Source organism: Dama dama, chromosome 28 (genome assembly GCF_033118175.1).
Source record: "Dama dama isolate Ldn47 chromosome 28, ASM3311817v1, whole genome shotgun sequence".
In the NCBI taxonomy this organism is placed as follows: Eukaryota; Metazoa; Chordata; class Mammalia; order Artiodactyla; family Cervidae; genus Dama; species Dama dama.
In genome coordinates, this window is record NC_083708.1 from 54,229,278 (window position 1) to 54,245,713 (window position 16,436).

The 16,436-nt window shown below is 42.7% G+C and overlaps 1 pseudogene; it reads left to right on the plus strand.

Annotated features, from left to right (window-relative positions):
- Positions 1-4,913: 4,913 nt before the first annotated feature.
- LOC133048083 (presenilin-1-like) lies at positions 4,914-6,764 on the plus strand (annotated as a pseudogene).
- The last annotated feature ends 9,672 nt before the right edge of the window (positions 6,765-16,436 follow it).

Consider the following 16,436-nt stretch of genomic DNA (forward strand, 5'->3'; position numbering starts at 1 on the left):
TGGAGCGCATCCCGCGCTGCGCGAGGTTCCAGCCCTCGGGTGTTCCACAAAAGCGCGGAAGGAAAAGCTGCGCCCGCTCTCAGTGCCTTCCCCGTCAGAGCGGTCCAGGCAGCCAGGGGCTCGGTGGGCGCCCTCTCCCCAGGTGTGGCGCCCACTCCCTTCCGCGGACCCAGTCTCAGTCTCCGCCGGCGCCAGTCGGGTGCGCGCGCCTTCTGCCCTCCGCGTCCCCAGCCCCAGTCCCCGCCCGCGCCGGTCGGGTACCTGCGCCCTGTGTCTCGCCGCGACCTTCCCCTCCCCTCTGCCTCCTGCCTCCGGCGGGGCTGGGCCGGTCCGCAGCCTGCGAGCTCTTCTCTGGACTTTCTCGGTCTCTTTGTTCTGCGAACGGCAGGCAGTGTGTTCCGGCCGGTTAATTTTCTCTCTCTCTTTTGGTCTCCCACAGTTCAAGTTGGCAACTCACAGAAGCTCCCTCCGATTGTCCTCAGGGCACTCAGGCCCGGATCCTACCCCAAGCAATGCCGCCTAAGACTTCCCTGGACGGAGTCCGTCCGTAGCTCTTTTGTCTCACTTTTTATCCTTTATATTTTGTCCTACCTCCTTTCGAAGACAATGAGCTGCTTTTCTGGGCACCTGATGACCTCAGCTAGCGATCAGAAGTTGTTTTGTGAAGTTTGCTCTGCGTTCAGTTATTCTTTTGATGAATTTGTAGGAGAGAAAGTGGTCTCCCCGTCCTACTCCTCCGCCATCTTGGCTCCTCCCCCCCTAAATATCTTCTCAATCTTCCCACTGACTTCTTTAAGAGGGAATGTATTATGAACCCACCCAATGAACAAATATTGAAATATCATGTAAAATGAGCAAAGAAATGTTCTAGGCAGTAGGAGTACAACGTTGTACAAAACAGGCAAAAACCCTGTCTCATAGCTCGTAGAGTCCAAAAGGCAAAGACAACAAGGTCAGTGAGGTTGTAGATGTTGGTGGTGGTAAGTGCTAAAGAGAAAAACAAATTGAGGAGTCTAAGGAAAACGTGAAGGAAGGGAATTGGGAGTTAAGACCTGGGAGAAGAGGGGGCTGTGCATAGGGAGCAAGTAGACTGAACAGAAGCCTCGGGTTCCAGGAGCAGCACAGGGGCCAGCACTGCTGGGGTGGAGGCAACCAGAGGCGAGCAGGAGAAAAGGTCAGAAAGTCCGGGCATCTAGATCCCGTGAGGCCACTGAGGGACCTTGACTTGTATATGGAGTGAGATGGAGGGTGATGACAGAGGGGTATGATCTGACTTCAGTTTGGACACAGCCATTAGCTCCTGCTCTCTTTCAGCCACCTCTCAACCCAGCAGCTGGGAAGCTGAAGGCCAGGAGGGAGGCCCCTGACCAAGGACAGTCAGAGACTTGGAGGCATGCGCGAAGGTGCCAGCAGGGAAGGCGGGCGGATCCAGTCCGCTTCCGCCTGTGCTGTAGGTGGGGAAGCTGACGGCTGTGATGGCCTGGCCCCGCCACACTCCCTTCTGTGCCACAGGGAGTCTCCACTACAGTGTCTGCCCCGCATCTTGTGGGGAAACAGCTGGAGTAGATCTGCCAAGGGCCAAGAATATTCACCTCTTCACCAGTTGAGGAGGAGGTAATTTTTTTCTTAGGGATAGCTTCCTCCCAAGTGAAAGATTTGCATTTATCAAATTTGTATTTCCTTATGATGTTGAGGCTGCCAAAGTGGCTAGGGATGGCTAAAGATCAAACTTCCATTTTCTTGAGTGCATTATGCTAGTTCAGGGCCAGAACTAAAAGGATGGGAATCCTGAAGGGATTTTGCCTAGCAGTTTAGACATCTTCTGCACTAGCATTCAGAGGCATGATGTTGAGGCTCTGCAGGGTCCTCTGAAACTACGTCAGATCTGAGGAAAGGATTGGCTCCAAATTTCAGAAAAAAATAAAATACAAGCCAAAGCTTGCATAATGAAAAATACTTAAAAATATTTAAATAGAGAAATAGTTAAGTTTTAAATGCCTACCAAATAAAACCTTGTGTTAACTTCATTAATTGTTAAAATTTAAATTCTAAAAGTCATGATTATGAGAACAATTTTAGGTTACCTCATTTCACTTTGCAAGAATCCATGAGTTAGCGTGATTAGCCCAGTACAATTATAGGCAACTGTGATTTTAAAAGTCACTTCTAGCTAAATAACTTCAAAAGAAAAATTATAACAATTCTTTCAAAACTATTGACTGCAAAAAGTCACTTAATATGTTATTTGGATGTCCCAGTAAGTCTGAAAAAAAGGGGAGATAAAATGTCTAAAAGAAGTCACAGGGATATTTGGAAGAAATGGAGGCATCAACTAGGGAAACTTATTAAATGCTTTCATTTTCCCATGAAGTCCTCAGTAAAGAGTTTACTATCTTACAATGTTAGGATCCCCCAAAATGCTGATTCTGCTCCAAGATAGGATTGGAGCAAATCAGAGGCTACCTAGGAGGAAATAATTAAATCTGTGTGGCACTGAAATATGCTAAATGTTGACTCTATTTTTTAAAATAAGCAAGAAAAGAATAAACATACAGGTCTTTTTTTTTTTTTTTTTGAAAAATGTTGTAAATTGAAGTTTTTATTTCAGTTTGTAAAAAGGTTCACCATGTTCCAAGAATTTTTGTGGTGTTTATAATTTGCAGATTATCTGGCATAAAAGAAAATAAAGCTTACTGCTTTAAAAATGAAACATGAATTCTTGGACCCAGGGAATTATTAAAAAATGAGTTATCTAGAAAATTTTCTCTAACCTTAAACAAAAGGAAAGCTACAAACTACAGCAGCAGGTAGCTCTTCCATAATGAGGAGAGGGCTGAACATGCTGCTTAGGAGTATTTCCAAGAGTTAACAACAGGGGAAAAAAGAAGTCAAAATAGCTTAAGCAAAATTACTTCCAGCAATAAATTGTCATCTTATTAAAATGTAGGTTGCTGGGTGCTGTATGTATTAAGTCATTGAAATAATGGGAAGATTTGCACCAAAATTTGCAGCCATTATGAGATAATGATTAGAAGCTTTACCGTTTTTCAAGTTTGATAGCTTGAAATGACAAACTTGAAAAACTTCCCTTTCCTATTCTCCATCTGAAATTAACCTCTCTTCCAATCTGAAGGAAAAATAGTAAGGCTATATCTTTTTCTTTGTTGTGTGATTTGACAGTTCTTATTCATCACAAATCCCCACAGAGTATCATTTTCATTTATCATTTGTCATTAACTGAAAGGAGGAATGGTTTAACAAAGTTCTCATGTTCTTTTTCTTTTAGTCTGCAATTTCAGAGTTTGGTGGTCTACCAGAGGTCTTACTCCTAAACCAAATGCAAGAGACTGAAAGCCCATTTATAGCATTGGGCAGGGATTCAAGAGCTAGCTTGGGATTCAAGGAGCTCTGGGCCTGAATCATAACTTTGCTGCTTCTTATTCAGCCTTCTGTAAGGTTCACTTCCTTAACTGGTAACTCAGGGATTTTATAAGGATTATCTTATTAAGTATATGTGAGATCGTGTCCAATTTATGGTGTTGAAATTCTAGAATGAACCACATTATGACCAGTTCTTTCCTTGTGTGTTCAAAGAGGTACTTGAGGAGTAAACTTTCATAAACATGTATATTTGTTTTCAGACTATTAACCTTAATTTTTTTTTCCATTATGAAATTATTTAACCTCCTCAGAATAAACTTTCTAATCAATAATCACAACATACCTCCATGCTCTGGGAGCTGTAGTAAATGTCACCTCCCCTTAAACTGTAGGTAGGATTGCATTTGATGGCCCACTAGTTACTGCATCATCATGGGCACTTTCCCTTTCCTTAGACCTACTGTATATCAGTCTTCTGCCAGGCTTCATCAAGGACAGGTCCTGAGACTCCAGCCAAAAACTTTAACCTTCAAAAGTTAAGAAAAGTTGAGAGACAAAAATGCATCCCAGCTGTGTGAGCAAGTGTCCTTGAGCTACAAGTTGTTCTAGTTGATGAAGAGTTTAGTCTGAAGAGCCTGTTATTCCCTCACTGGGATCTGTTTCCCTGGGGTATTCCATTTCCCTGCTTACTAGAGTTGGTTATATTCAAACTAATTAACTTTAATGTGTTGATCCTAGATATTATATAACAAATGTTGACTCTGTTACCCCTGCCCATCTAGCTATAGGCTATTCTGGTTACACAAGTGTAAGCTCCTCATTTGTTGGTGCCGATAAGGTGCTGAGGCCACCACAGGGACCTAGTACCTCAATTCACAGGTTAAATGAGCTAATATGTCTTAAGAACTTATGCCTGTGCTTGGTATTTTATTTATATCATAGTAGTGTTTGCTCTTAAAAGCCAAAGAAAAGCAATAACCATTCATTGGTGAGGCCACATGGGAGGAGGTATAGAATGTATTTCAGTTAGAAAAACGAATAACGATTTGCCTCAAATCCCAGGTGTACAGAACATGAGACCTTTTATTTTTTTTTCTCTTTAAGTCCCTGTTGCAGGCCATGAATAAAACTTAAAGTTCCCGCTTATGCAGGGATTAGAATCCAGTCATGTCTCAGCCACTATCTCCTCTTTTAGGTAACTTCAGTAAAGTGAAAAGGTAATCCCAGAATTGTGTGTGATAATAAATTGTTTCTGTCCCCTTGCAAGTAACTCTCAGAGAAAGATTTAGGATTTAGTATAGGAATGTTGGAGGGGATCCACCCCCTTTATATATGTGGGTTAGGGAGTTTGTGTGTTTTATGTACTTGAAATGTTTAAAATATTTTAACCCATGAGAATAAGTTTAAATGTCTAGGTCAGTATTTGATTTAGGCTTGTGTTTTTAAGTTGAAATCATACCATTTATTTATACTGTTAGAACAGTGAATAGTCTTTAGGATTCAACGTATTTAAAAGTTGAATTTGGGGGTGGGGCCTGGGCCATCAGCTCCAAAGGCCGCGATTTCACATCGGAAACAAAACAGCGGATGCTCGGGAAGGAACCTCGGCTGCTAGAGGCTGGTGGTGGTGGCGGAGAGGAAAGGACCTAATCCAGGAGCCAGCAAGTGACAGCAGCCTGTGAGGTCCTTGGAAAGCGTGGCCTGGAGGAGAATACATGAAAGAAAGAACCCCAAGAGGCTCTGTTTTCTGTGAAAAAGTATATCTATACAGTTGCTCCAATGACAGAGTTACCCGCACCCTTGTCCTACTTCCAGAATGCACAGATGTCCGAGGACAACCACCTGAGCAATACTGTACGTGGCCAGAATCTATACTCCGTTTACAGAAGACACGGAGACTGTGGGGCAGAGAGCCCTGCACTCAATCCTGAACGCGGTGATCATGATCATTGTCGTCATGACGATTCTCCTGGTGGTTCTCTATAAATACAGGTGCTACAAGGTCATCCATGCCTGGCTTATTGTTTCATCCCTGTTGCTGCTGTTCTTTTTCTCATTCATTTACTTGGGGGAAGTGTTTAAAACCTATAATGTTGCCATGGACTACATTTCGGTTGCGCTTCTGATCTGGAATTTTGGTGTTGTGGGAATGATCGCCATTCATTGGAAAGGTCCACTGAGACTCCAGCAGGCATATCTCATTATGAACAGTGCCCTCATGGCCCTGGTATTTATCAAGTACCTCCCAGAATGGACCGCCTGGCTCATCTTGGCTGTGATTTCAGTATATGATTTAGTGGCTGTTTTGTGTCCAAAAGGCCCGCTTCGTATGCTGGTTGAAACAGCTCAGGAGAGAAATGAAACTCTCTTCCCAGCTCTTATTTACTCTTCAACAATGGTGTGGTTGATGAATATGGCAGAAGGAGACCCAGAAGCCCAAAGGAAGGTATCCAAAAACTCCAATTACAATGCCCAAAGCACAGAAAGTGAGTCACAAGACCCAGTGACAGAGAGTGATGATGGTGGCTTCAGCGAAGAGTGGGAAGCCCAGAGAGACAGTCGCCTGGGGCCTCATCACTCTACGGCTGAGTCGCGATCTGCCGTGCAGGACCTTTCCAGCAGCATCCTGGCCAGTGAGGACCCAGAGGAAAGGGGAGTAAAACTTGGATTAGGAGATTTCATTTTCTACAGTGTTCTGGTTGGTAAAGCTTCTGCAACAACCAGTGGAGACTGGAACACAACCATAGCCTGTTTTGTAGCCATATTAATTGGTTTGTGCCTTACATTATTGCTCCTTGCCATTTTCAAGAAAGCATTACCAGCTCTTCCAGTCTCTATCACCTTTGGGCTTATTTTCTACTTTGCCACAGATTATCTTGTTCAGCCCTTTATGGACCAGTTAGCATTCCATCAGTTTTATATCTAGCATATTTACAGTTAGAATCTCATGGATTTTTTGCCTTTGACTATAATAAAATCTGGGGAGGACAAAGGTGATTTTCCGGTGTCCACATCTAACAAAATCAAGATTCCCAGCTGGACTTTTTGCAGCTTCCTTCCAAGTCTTCCTGACCACCTGCACTATTGGGCGTTGGAAGGAGGTTTCTACAGAAGACGGTTTTGAACACGTCATTGTGGTGAGCTAAGTCCCTCAATGCAGAAACTACCAGATTTGAGGGACAAGGACAAGGCAAAGCCATGGGCCAAAAAGTTGCTGTGCTCCCACCAGCAGGTTGACCTGTGGTCATAGGTGGACTTTACCAACGCTGCAGACTCTCAGGACTACCATTACCAGGAGGTTAAATGAAATGGTTTAAACCAAACAGGACTCTTCATCTTAAGCTACATATTGAAAATCAACCTAATAAATCTGTATTGAATTTTGAACCTTTTCGGGAGATACCATAAGGAGAGCAGGCACCAGCAGCAAAATGGAAAGATGGGAAGGGACTCAAACTTTCAGACTTTTTGCTGCAGACTTACCATTTTTAAATAAGACTTTTTTTCACCTGAGTCAAGTCAGAGGTATAGGTTGATTTTGACACTTCTACTCAAGCACTGAAGCTCATTATCTGTGGCTGCCATTTCTTCCCAAGGCCAGTCTGAACTTATTTGAGGTTGCTTTATCTTAAAAGTCTTAACCTCAGGTTCAAATTCAGTAATTTCTGGAAATAATGGGACTGTAACTCAACGATTCCCTATCACCCTTAGGTAAATTCTGGATTTTCCACCAAACTCCTAATTTGTAGGCATATTGGGAGGTTCACTTGCCCCCAGGTGCCTCCCTCCTCCCCTCTCTCTCCCTTTACTCCCCTCACGAGCACTTCTCCTGTATGGTGAATAAGACAGCCCTGTTGTGGTAGCAGATGGTCCAGTTGTTATAGGATTTTGCTCTTTGTGTGGTGCAAAGAATGTGTCATGAATCAGTGCTCTCACCCCTCCTGTCATGATTTCTTCAATAGCAAAATACAGTGTGTGCCCAAAGACAGTAGAATTAAAGAAGAGTAAAATTGCTCGTGAAAGAAAAATAAATAAATAAAAGTTGAATTTGTTAAAAGTTAAGTACTCAAGAAGATTTTAAGTCAGACTCATGGAAAAAGACCCTAATGCTAGGAAAGACTGAGGGTGGGTGGAGAAGAGGGCAGCTGAGATTGATGGCATCACTGACTTAATGGACCTGAGTTTGAGCAAACTCTAGGAAATGGTGAAAGACAGGGAAGCCTGGTGAGCTGCAGTCCACGGGGTCACAAAAACTGAACCACAACCACATTGTCTGTGTTTACTATTACTCTGGGAGGAAAAAAAAATGTTTATTCTTATATATATTTAAATTCCCCAACATATTGTTACCAAGTTGGAGATTTCTCTGCTACATGATAGGCCAATGAATCTGAGATGAGATACTGAGGTAAGGAATATGACTTTATTCAGGAGAGCCAGTTGACAGAGAAGATGGCAGACTAAGGTCTCTCGTCAGGGTCTGGATGCCAGATTCTTTCACAGAACCAAAGAGAAAAGCAATGAGAAACTAAAGTCAAAAGGCATAAAAGAGAGGGAGAGGCAGTGAGATAGTAAAGTAAAAAGGGCCTTCAGTCTTGTGAAACATCTCCAGAATGGCCAGCCCTTGGAAGAGGTATGCTAATCTTGTCTTTTCACAGATGGACAGGGTCAGATCATCTCCCCATGAGCTAAACAAGTGAGATTAAACAATAGGTGCAGAGGGGCAGGGTCCTCTGAGGCAGGCCATTATGTGTGATTATAATAACAAAAGCAATGAAAGCCAAGTCAAAGAAACCATTTCAACATGTAGTCAGAATTGGCATCTCCCTGCAATATTAGTGCCCTTTGGTTAGTACAACAAATTTACCACAAATGTAGTGGCTTAAAACAATCCGGATCTAGTTGCTATTAGCTCTAGAGTTCTGAAGTCTGAAATGGAGGTCCTGAGGCTAAAATCAGGATGTTAGCAGGGATGGTTCCTTCTGGAGGCTCCAAGAGAGAGTCTTCCTTGCTTCTACTAGCTTCTAGAAGTTGTTAGCATCCTTTGCTTTCTGGCTACATCACTTCAATATTTGCTCTTATCATTGTCACAGAGATTTCTCTGGACTGTAATTCTACTGCCTCCCTCTCATGAGGACCCTCATACTGCGATAATCAATCAGGAAAGGAGCATGTCAAGGCTGTATATTGTCACCCTGCTTATTTAACTTATATGCAGAGTACATCATGAGAAACGCTGGGCTGGATGAAGGAGAAGCTGGAATCAAGATTGCCAGGAGAAGTATCAATAACCTCAGATATGCAGATGACACCACCCTTATGGCAGAAAGTGAAGAAAAACTAAAGAGTCTTTTGATGAAAGTGAAAGAGGAGAGTGAAAAAGTTGGCTTGAAGCTCAACATTCAGAAAATTGAGACCATGGCATCCAGTCCCATCACTTCATGGCAAATAGGTGGGGAAACAATGGAAACACTGACAGACTTTATTTCTGGGGGCTCCAAAATTCCTGAAGATGGTAACTGCAGCCATGAAATTAAAAGATGCTTGCTCCTTGGAAGAAAAGCTGTGACCAACCTAGACAGCATATTAAAAAGGAGAGACATTACTTCACCAACAAAGGTCCATTTAGTCAAAGCTATGGTTTCCAGTAGTCATGTAAAGATGTTAGAGTTGGACTATAAAGAAAGCTGAGATCAAAAGAATTGATGCTTTTGAACTGTGGTGTTAGAGAAGACTCTTGAGAGACCCTTGGACTGCAAGGAGATCCATCCAGTCAATGCTAAAGGAAATCAGTCCTGAATATTTATTGGAAGGACTGATGCTGAAACTCCAATACTTTGGCCACCTGATGCGAAGAACTGACTTCCCAGAAAAGACCCTGATGCTGGGAAAGATTAAAGGCAGGAGGAGAAGAGGACAACAGAGATTGAGATGGTTGGATGGCATCACTGACCTGATGGATATGAGTTTGAATAAGCTCTGGGAGTGGGTGATGGACAGGGAAGCCTGGCATGCTGCAGTCCATGGGGTCACAAAGAGTTGGACACGACTGAGTGACTGAACTGAACTGAACTGAATCAGGATCATTTCTTCATCTCTAGATCCTTAATTTAATCCTTGTGCAAAATCCTAACTTTACCATATAATGCAAAATATATTCACAAGATCTAGTTTGTCAACTGAAAAAGATGCACAACATGAGAGTTCTGAGTCATTTTATTTGGGGCAAAATGAGGACTGCAGCCCAGGAGACAACTCAGATAGCTCTGAGAGATTGGTCCAAAGAGACAGTGGGGGAAGGTCAATTTATAAGATATGGGTGAAGGGGGTAGTTCAGTGCAATCAGACACCTTACAAAAGGTTTTCTGCTAGTAGGCTGATGTCGCCATGAAGGGAATTAGTGATTTTTCTAGATACGAGGAGATGAAAGGATTGGATAACTATCTAAAGACGTGTTCACCAGTTTCCCTGGAACACAGAGTACCTCATTCTCCAACGTGAATTCCCCTCAGGGGGTGTTGAAGGTCTGCAGCTGCAGCGGCACAGGGTTCAATAGTCACAGTTCAGATCAGTTGCTCAGTCGTGTCCGACTCTGCAACCTCATGGACTGCAGCACGTCAGGCTTCCCTGTCCATCACCAACTCCTGGAGCCTACTCAAACTCATGTCTGTTGAGTCAGTGATACCATCCAACCATCTCATCCTCAGTCATCCCCTTCTCCTGCCTTCAATATTTCCCAGCATCAGGGTCTTCTCCAAGGAATCAGTTCTTCACATCAGGTGACCAAAGTATTGGAGTTTCACTTCAGCATCAGTCTTTCCAATGAGTATTCAGGACTGATTTCCTTTAGGGTTGACTGGTTTGATCTCCTTGCAGTCCAAGGGACTCTCAGGGGTCTTCTCCAACATCACAGTTCTTCAGTGCTCAGCTTTCTTTAGGGTCTAATTCTCACATCCATACATGACTACTGGAAAAACCATAGCTTTGACCAGATGGACCTTTATTGGCAAAGTAATGTCTGTTTTTATATGCTGCCTAGGCTGGTCATAGCTTTTCTTCCAAGGAGCAAGCATCCTTTATTTTCATGGCTGCAGTCACCATCTGCAGTGATTTTGGAGGCCAAGAAAATAAAATCTCTCACTGTTTCCATTGTTTCCCCATCTATTTGCCATGAAGAGATTGGACCAGATGCCATGATCTTAGTTTTTTTAATGTTGAGTTTCAAGCCAGCTTTTTCACTCTCCTCTTTCACATTCATCAAGAGGCTCTTTAGTTCTTCTTTGCTTTCTGCCTTAAGGATAGTGTCATCTGCTGTCTGAGGTTATTGATATTTCTCCTAGCAATCTTGATTCTAGCTTGTGCTTCATCCAAGCATTTTGCATGATGTACTTTGCATACAAGTTAAATAAACAGCTAAACGCCCTTGTTGTTGTTGAGTTGCTGGCAAATGCTCTTGGTAAGTGTCAATTTGTAGTTGACAGGTTCAGGGCACAGACACCTTCGGGGGCCATTATTCAGCTTCTCACATCAATTTTTGGATTAAAACATTCTTTTAACATAGAAAACTAGGATTCTTTCTAAAGTATAACAGACCCCAGCAAAAGGCAATAATATGTGATTGTGTTTGTGATTATAAAAGCATTTACCTCAGACTGGGCCTTGAACCCACATGGCTGGGACTCGAACCCAGCCAAAACCCACACTAATGAAGCTCAGGTTCTTGATATCTTATTGTGGAAATAATTCACTGAGAGACAGTGTGACAGGTAAGAAGTGGATTTATTTTGGAGAGAAACCCACTCCACAGACAGAGAGTGGGCCGTCACGAAATCTGAGTGTGGTGGCCTCAGATGTGGTATGGTTAGCTTTTATGGGCTAGGTAATTTCATGGACTAGTAGGTGGGAGGATTATTCCAACTATTTTGGGGAAGGGAAATTTCCAGGAATTGGGCCACTGCCCACTTTCTGGTCTTTTGACAGTGCCTTGGAAATACCATGGTTCCTCTGGGTGTGTCATTTAGCTTGCTGATTGAGGACTAAGGGAAGTTTTTTGGTGGCTCAGAGAGTACAGAATCTGCCCACAATGTGGGAGACCCAGGTTCAATCCCTGGGTCGGGAAGATCCCCTGGAGACGGGAATGGCAACCCACTCCAGTGTTCTTGCCTGGAGAATCCCATGGACAGAGAAGCCTGGCAGGCTACATGACTGAGTGACTGACATTTTGAGGATCACGGTCTAGTTGAAGTTGATGTGTCTGCCATCTTGAACCTATTTGATTCTAATCTGTTTATGTTGTGTCCTCGGGCCATATCACTCTTTCAGAAGTTGTGCCTCACCCCCTTCCCTCCTGTTTCAAATGTTGTTGTTCAGTCACTCTGTCCTGTCCAACTCTTTGCAAGCCCATGGACTGCAACATGCCAGGCTTCCCTGTCCTTCACTATCTTCTGGAGTTTGCTCAAACTCATGTCTACTGAATCAGTGATGCCATCCAACCATCTCGTCCTCTGTCACCCGCTTCTCCTCCTGCCTTCAATCTTTCCCAGCATCAGGGTCTTTTCCAATGAGTTGGCTCTTTGCATCAGGTGGCCAAAGTACTGGAGCTTCAGTTTCAGCATCAGTCCTTCCAGTGAATATTCAGGGTTGATTTCCTTTAGATCCTGGTTTGCTCCCCTTGCTGTCCAAAGAACTCTCAAGGGTCTTCTCCAGAACCACAATTCAAAAGAATCAATTCTTTGGTGCTCAGCCTTCTTTATGGTCCAGCTCTCACAACCATACATGACTACTGAAAATCCACAGCTTTGACTGCCTCAGATAAAGAATCTGCCTACAATGTGGGAGACCTGGGATTGATCCCTGGGTTGGGATGATCCCCTGGAGGAAGGCATGGCAATCCACTCCAGTATTCTTGCCTGGGAAATCCCAATGACAGAGGAGCCTGGTGGGCTACAGTCCATGGGGTCGAAAGAGTTGGACACAACTTAGGCACTAAGCTACCACCACCAGCAGTATGCAAGGATGGGGTATTTTATAGACAACAATACTGAGGTAGAAAGCGGTGATAGGGGCATCGGAGGTTTTCTACAAAAAATGTCATAGTACTGCTCAAAGGGAATATTGAATTTCAACTCAAACTCCAAGAAGAAAATTGTATTTCCAGGAGAAAGGATTCAACCCAGCCACACCCTGCCTCTACCCAGTAGGGTGCAACATTGTAAGCTTGGGAGGAGGAATCTGAGAGACTGCCAAGATTGGAGTCCAAGATCAGGGAGACCCAATATCACCAAGTTGTTCAAATAAGTGGAGCTGTGCCTCCCACAAATGTTGCCCACAGCTAGAGAGCATGGCATAGGGAAAGCAAGTCTCCCTCAGAAAGCCACAGATGTAGATGTAATATTCACACGTTCAGAGTAGTAGACCCTCCTTCCCCTTCCAGAATTTCTTACTGACAGGGATGTCACCATGTTAAAATTAAAATTCAGGAATAGTTTGGAGATAGGAGAATCCACAGGGTACAAGTTTCCCTGGTGGCTCAGTGGTAAAAATCTGCCTGCAATGCAGGAGACTCAGGAGACATGAGTTCCTTCCCTGGGTTGGGCAGATACCCTGGAGGACAAAATGCAACCCACTCCAGTATTCTTGGCTGGAGAATTCCATGGACAGAGAAGCCTGGTGGGCTACAGTCCATGGGGTTGTAAAGAGTTGAACATGACAGAGTGCACGTGTACAAAGAAAATCTATTAGAATTAGGAGCCAGAGACTAAGATTTATAGCTACATTAATATGGCAGATACCATTAATATCATACTTCTTCAAAACACCAAGAAATTCAGGATGATATATAACAAACAGCTTTTTATATGTATAGCTTAGCTTTTGAGAAATCAAGGAAGTTCCCTCAGGGGCCAAAAATAGAGAGGAAGTTGAAAGCCAAGGAACTAAGCTGATGCTTTCAATGCCTTAGAGGCATTTGACTTTAAATGTATTCCTTGACGGTAAGCATGTTAATTCAATTATGCCTGTAAAAGTTTGGGGAATGAAACAACCACCAAAAAGTTGAAACAAGCCAGCATGGAGAAATAATACATATGAAGAAAGTAGAAATTCAAGAGACTATTTTGAGAGGGGCAGTTGAAGTAATTTTCTTCTTGGACACAAGGATCTTTCTGGCAGTTGACGATAAATATCATGCACAATGCAATTTTTAGATGAAATGAAAGCAAATTTTCAAGGTTCTGTTTAGGCTTAAGTTGTACTCTGCAGTTGCCCGATGGTCATGGTATCTAAAAATCAGTCCACGAATTAGCAAGTCTTCAGTAAAAGTTTCCCTCACCTCCTCCTCCCCGTCTTCCTTTGCTTAGTTGAAGGGACCCCTACGCCTGCCCCTCCCTCCCCTCCTCATCCTCATCTTTAGTTACCTACAATATCTGTTTAATAAATATTACTGAAAAGCTTATCTATCCTAAAACTTACTTGTACGCCTTTTAATTCCTCCTCTATCCAATCTCTAACCTTTCTCCAAGGAAAAAAGGACCCCATCCCCGCCTTTGTCTATGACCAAACTTTCACAGACGTTTAAGCCATTGTCTAGTCTGTTCCTTTCTCTCTTTCACTTGCTCTCATTCACACACACGCACACAAAATTTAACTTTGCTAAGTGTCTCTAATTACTCCTCGAAGGAACACATTTTACTCAACATTACATAGCCCTTTTGTCATCTATTTTTTTCACTTTGCAATCAATACATCAGTGTTTCTGAAAGCATGGTCTATGCATATTTTCTATACTATTACACTTTCAAACTCCAAATCCCATGTCTGATAACATTATTCTCTCAACCCCAGCTAAAACTTTTCTAATCATGGGCAGTAGCAACATCCTTGATGTTAAATTCATGGTGGTTTTGATTGTTGAAATTAAATGTCTTTTCTGCAGCTTCAAACACTGCTGATTCACTTCCTCCATCTTGATCACTTCCTCCTTGAAATTATTTTCACTCTTATCTGTGTAATACCACCATTTCTACCCCTGCCCTCCTACTGTAAGAGTTTCTCAAAATTTATGAGATGTGCTTTTAGGCTGATAGTCTCTAGAATTTTGTCTTATTCTTCTCCCCTTATCCCTAGATGATCTCACTCTTCATGACTTCACTATCACATGCGCACCCACTGACAAGGTCAATGCTTGATTTTAGCTCAAATTGATATATTTTATATCCCACTAGATACTTCCATTTGGGTGTCCTGTAAATACCAGATGACTTATGTTAAAGATGAACTTAGTATCTTCTTCATAAAATACAGTTGACTTTCTGTATTTATGGGCCGGATCCTTGGATTCAAAGTATTCTAGATTCTTTGCTATGTTTACAAGTACATGGTTGGTTGAACGTGAAGACACAAAATTTATGGATACAGAGGGTTGACTATGGGACTTGATCATCCACAGATTTTGGTATCCATAGAAGGTCCTGGAACCAACTTCCTATGGCTAATGCGTGATGACTGTATTCTCTTATTCCTTCCATCAGAAAGAGACATCACTTTTTATTTAGCTGTCCAGTCAGAGGTCCAGTTATTATTCTCTACTCTTCCTTCACTCATCCTTTGAAAAGTCACTGACTATGATCCTGAATTTGAAACATCTCAAATACTCTTTATCATCCCAGTCTCATTAGAGTATTGCTGAAGAGGTATTGTGTGATCATAAGCTATTGGATATATGAGATTACATATCCACAGTTGTTTCTATCAAAAATTGGGACATAAATCCTGAAGGATAAGTATATTCAGAATTATGGGAAATCGGGAGATACAGGAGATACAGATTCGATCCCTGCGTCAGGAAGATCCCCGAAGGAGAAAACGGCAATCTACTCTGGTATTCTTGCCTGCAAAATTCCATGGAAAGAGGAGCCTGGCAAGTCACAGACTAAGGGGTTACAAAGAGTCAGACATGACTGAGTTACTAAGAGTGTATGTATGCGGTATGTATTTGTTAAACCTTAGTGTATGGATTTTTTAAAATTTTACTCAAGAAATTCCATATTCAACGTTGGGACTTTCTGAGTATAAATTTTTCGAATTGTGAAGTTATTAGATTGTAACATTACATTACTGAAATAGAAGTCCTCAATGGAATTCCAAACTGAAAAATGTGAATAGCATAATGCAAAAATTAATACGATTATGCAAAAAATGAGAGTGGAAGGAATAGCAATCAATAAATTTACATTTTCCTATTTTTATTCATATATATTATACTTGTTTTTATTTAGGGAGAGAAAAAGATATGAGAAGCAAATAAATTTTTATTTTGTTTTGGCTGTACTGGGTCTCTGTTGCTGTCTGCAGGCTTTCTCTAGTTGTGGTGAGCAAGGCTACTCTCTAGTCCTGCGCTCCGGCTTCTCACTGGGGTGGCTTCTCGTGTTGGAGCTCAGGCTCTGGGGTGGGCAGCCTTTCGCGGTGCGGACGTGGCTCAACTGCTGTAGCTCCCATGCTCTGGAGCGCAGGTTCAGTAGTTGTGGCTCATGGGCTTCGGAGAAGGCATGGCACCCCACTCCAGTCCTCTTGCCTGGAACATCCCACGGACGGGAGAGCCTGGTAGGCTGCAGTCCATGGAGTCGCAAAGAGTCAGACAGGACTGAGCGACTTCACTTTCCCTTTTCACTTTCATGCATTGGAGAAGGAAATGGCAACCCACTCCAGTGTTCTTGCCTGGAGAATCCCAGGGACAGGGGAGCCTGGTGGGCTGCCGTCTATGGGGTCGCACAGAGTCGGACACGACTGAAGTGACTTAGCAGCAGCAGCAGCCGCAGTATGGGCTCATCCCAGACCAGGGATCAAACTGGCATCACCTGCTCTGCAAGGCAGATTCTTAACCACTACACCACCAGGGAAGCCCCAGATAAATTTAAATTTCATTATTTTATTCTTTTTTAAAATACAGTCTTGATTTTTTTTTTTACTTGAGATACTTTGTATTTGATAGTAATGAAAACTATTTAATGATAACATCCAAATAATTCTGTTGTTAAACAGAAATTCTTACTTTGTAG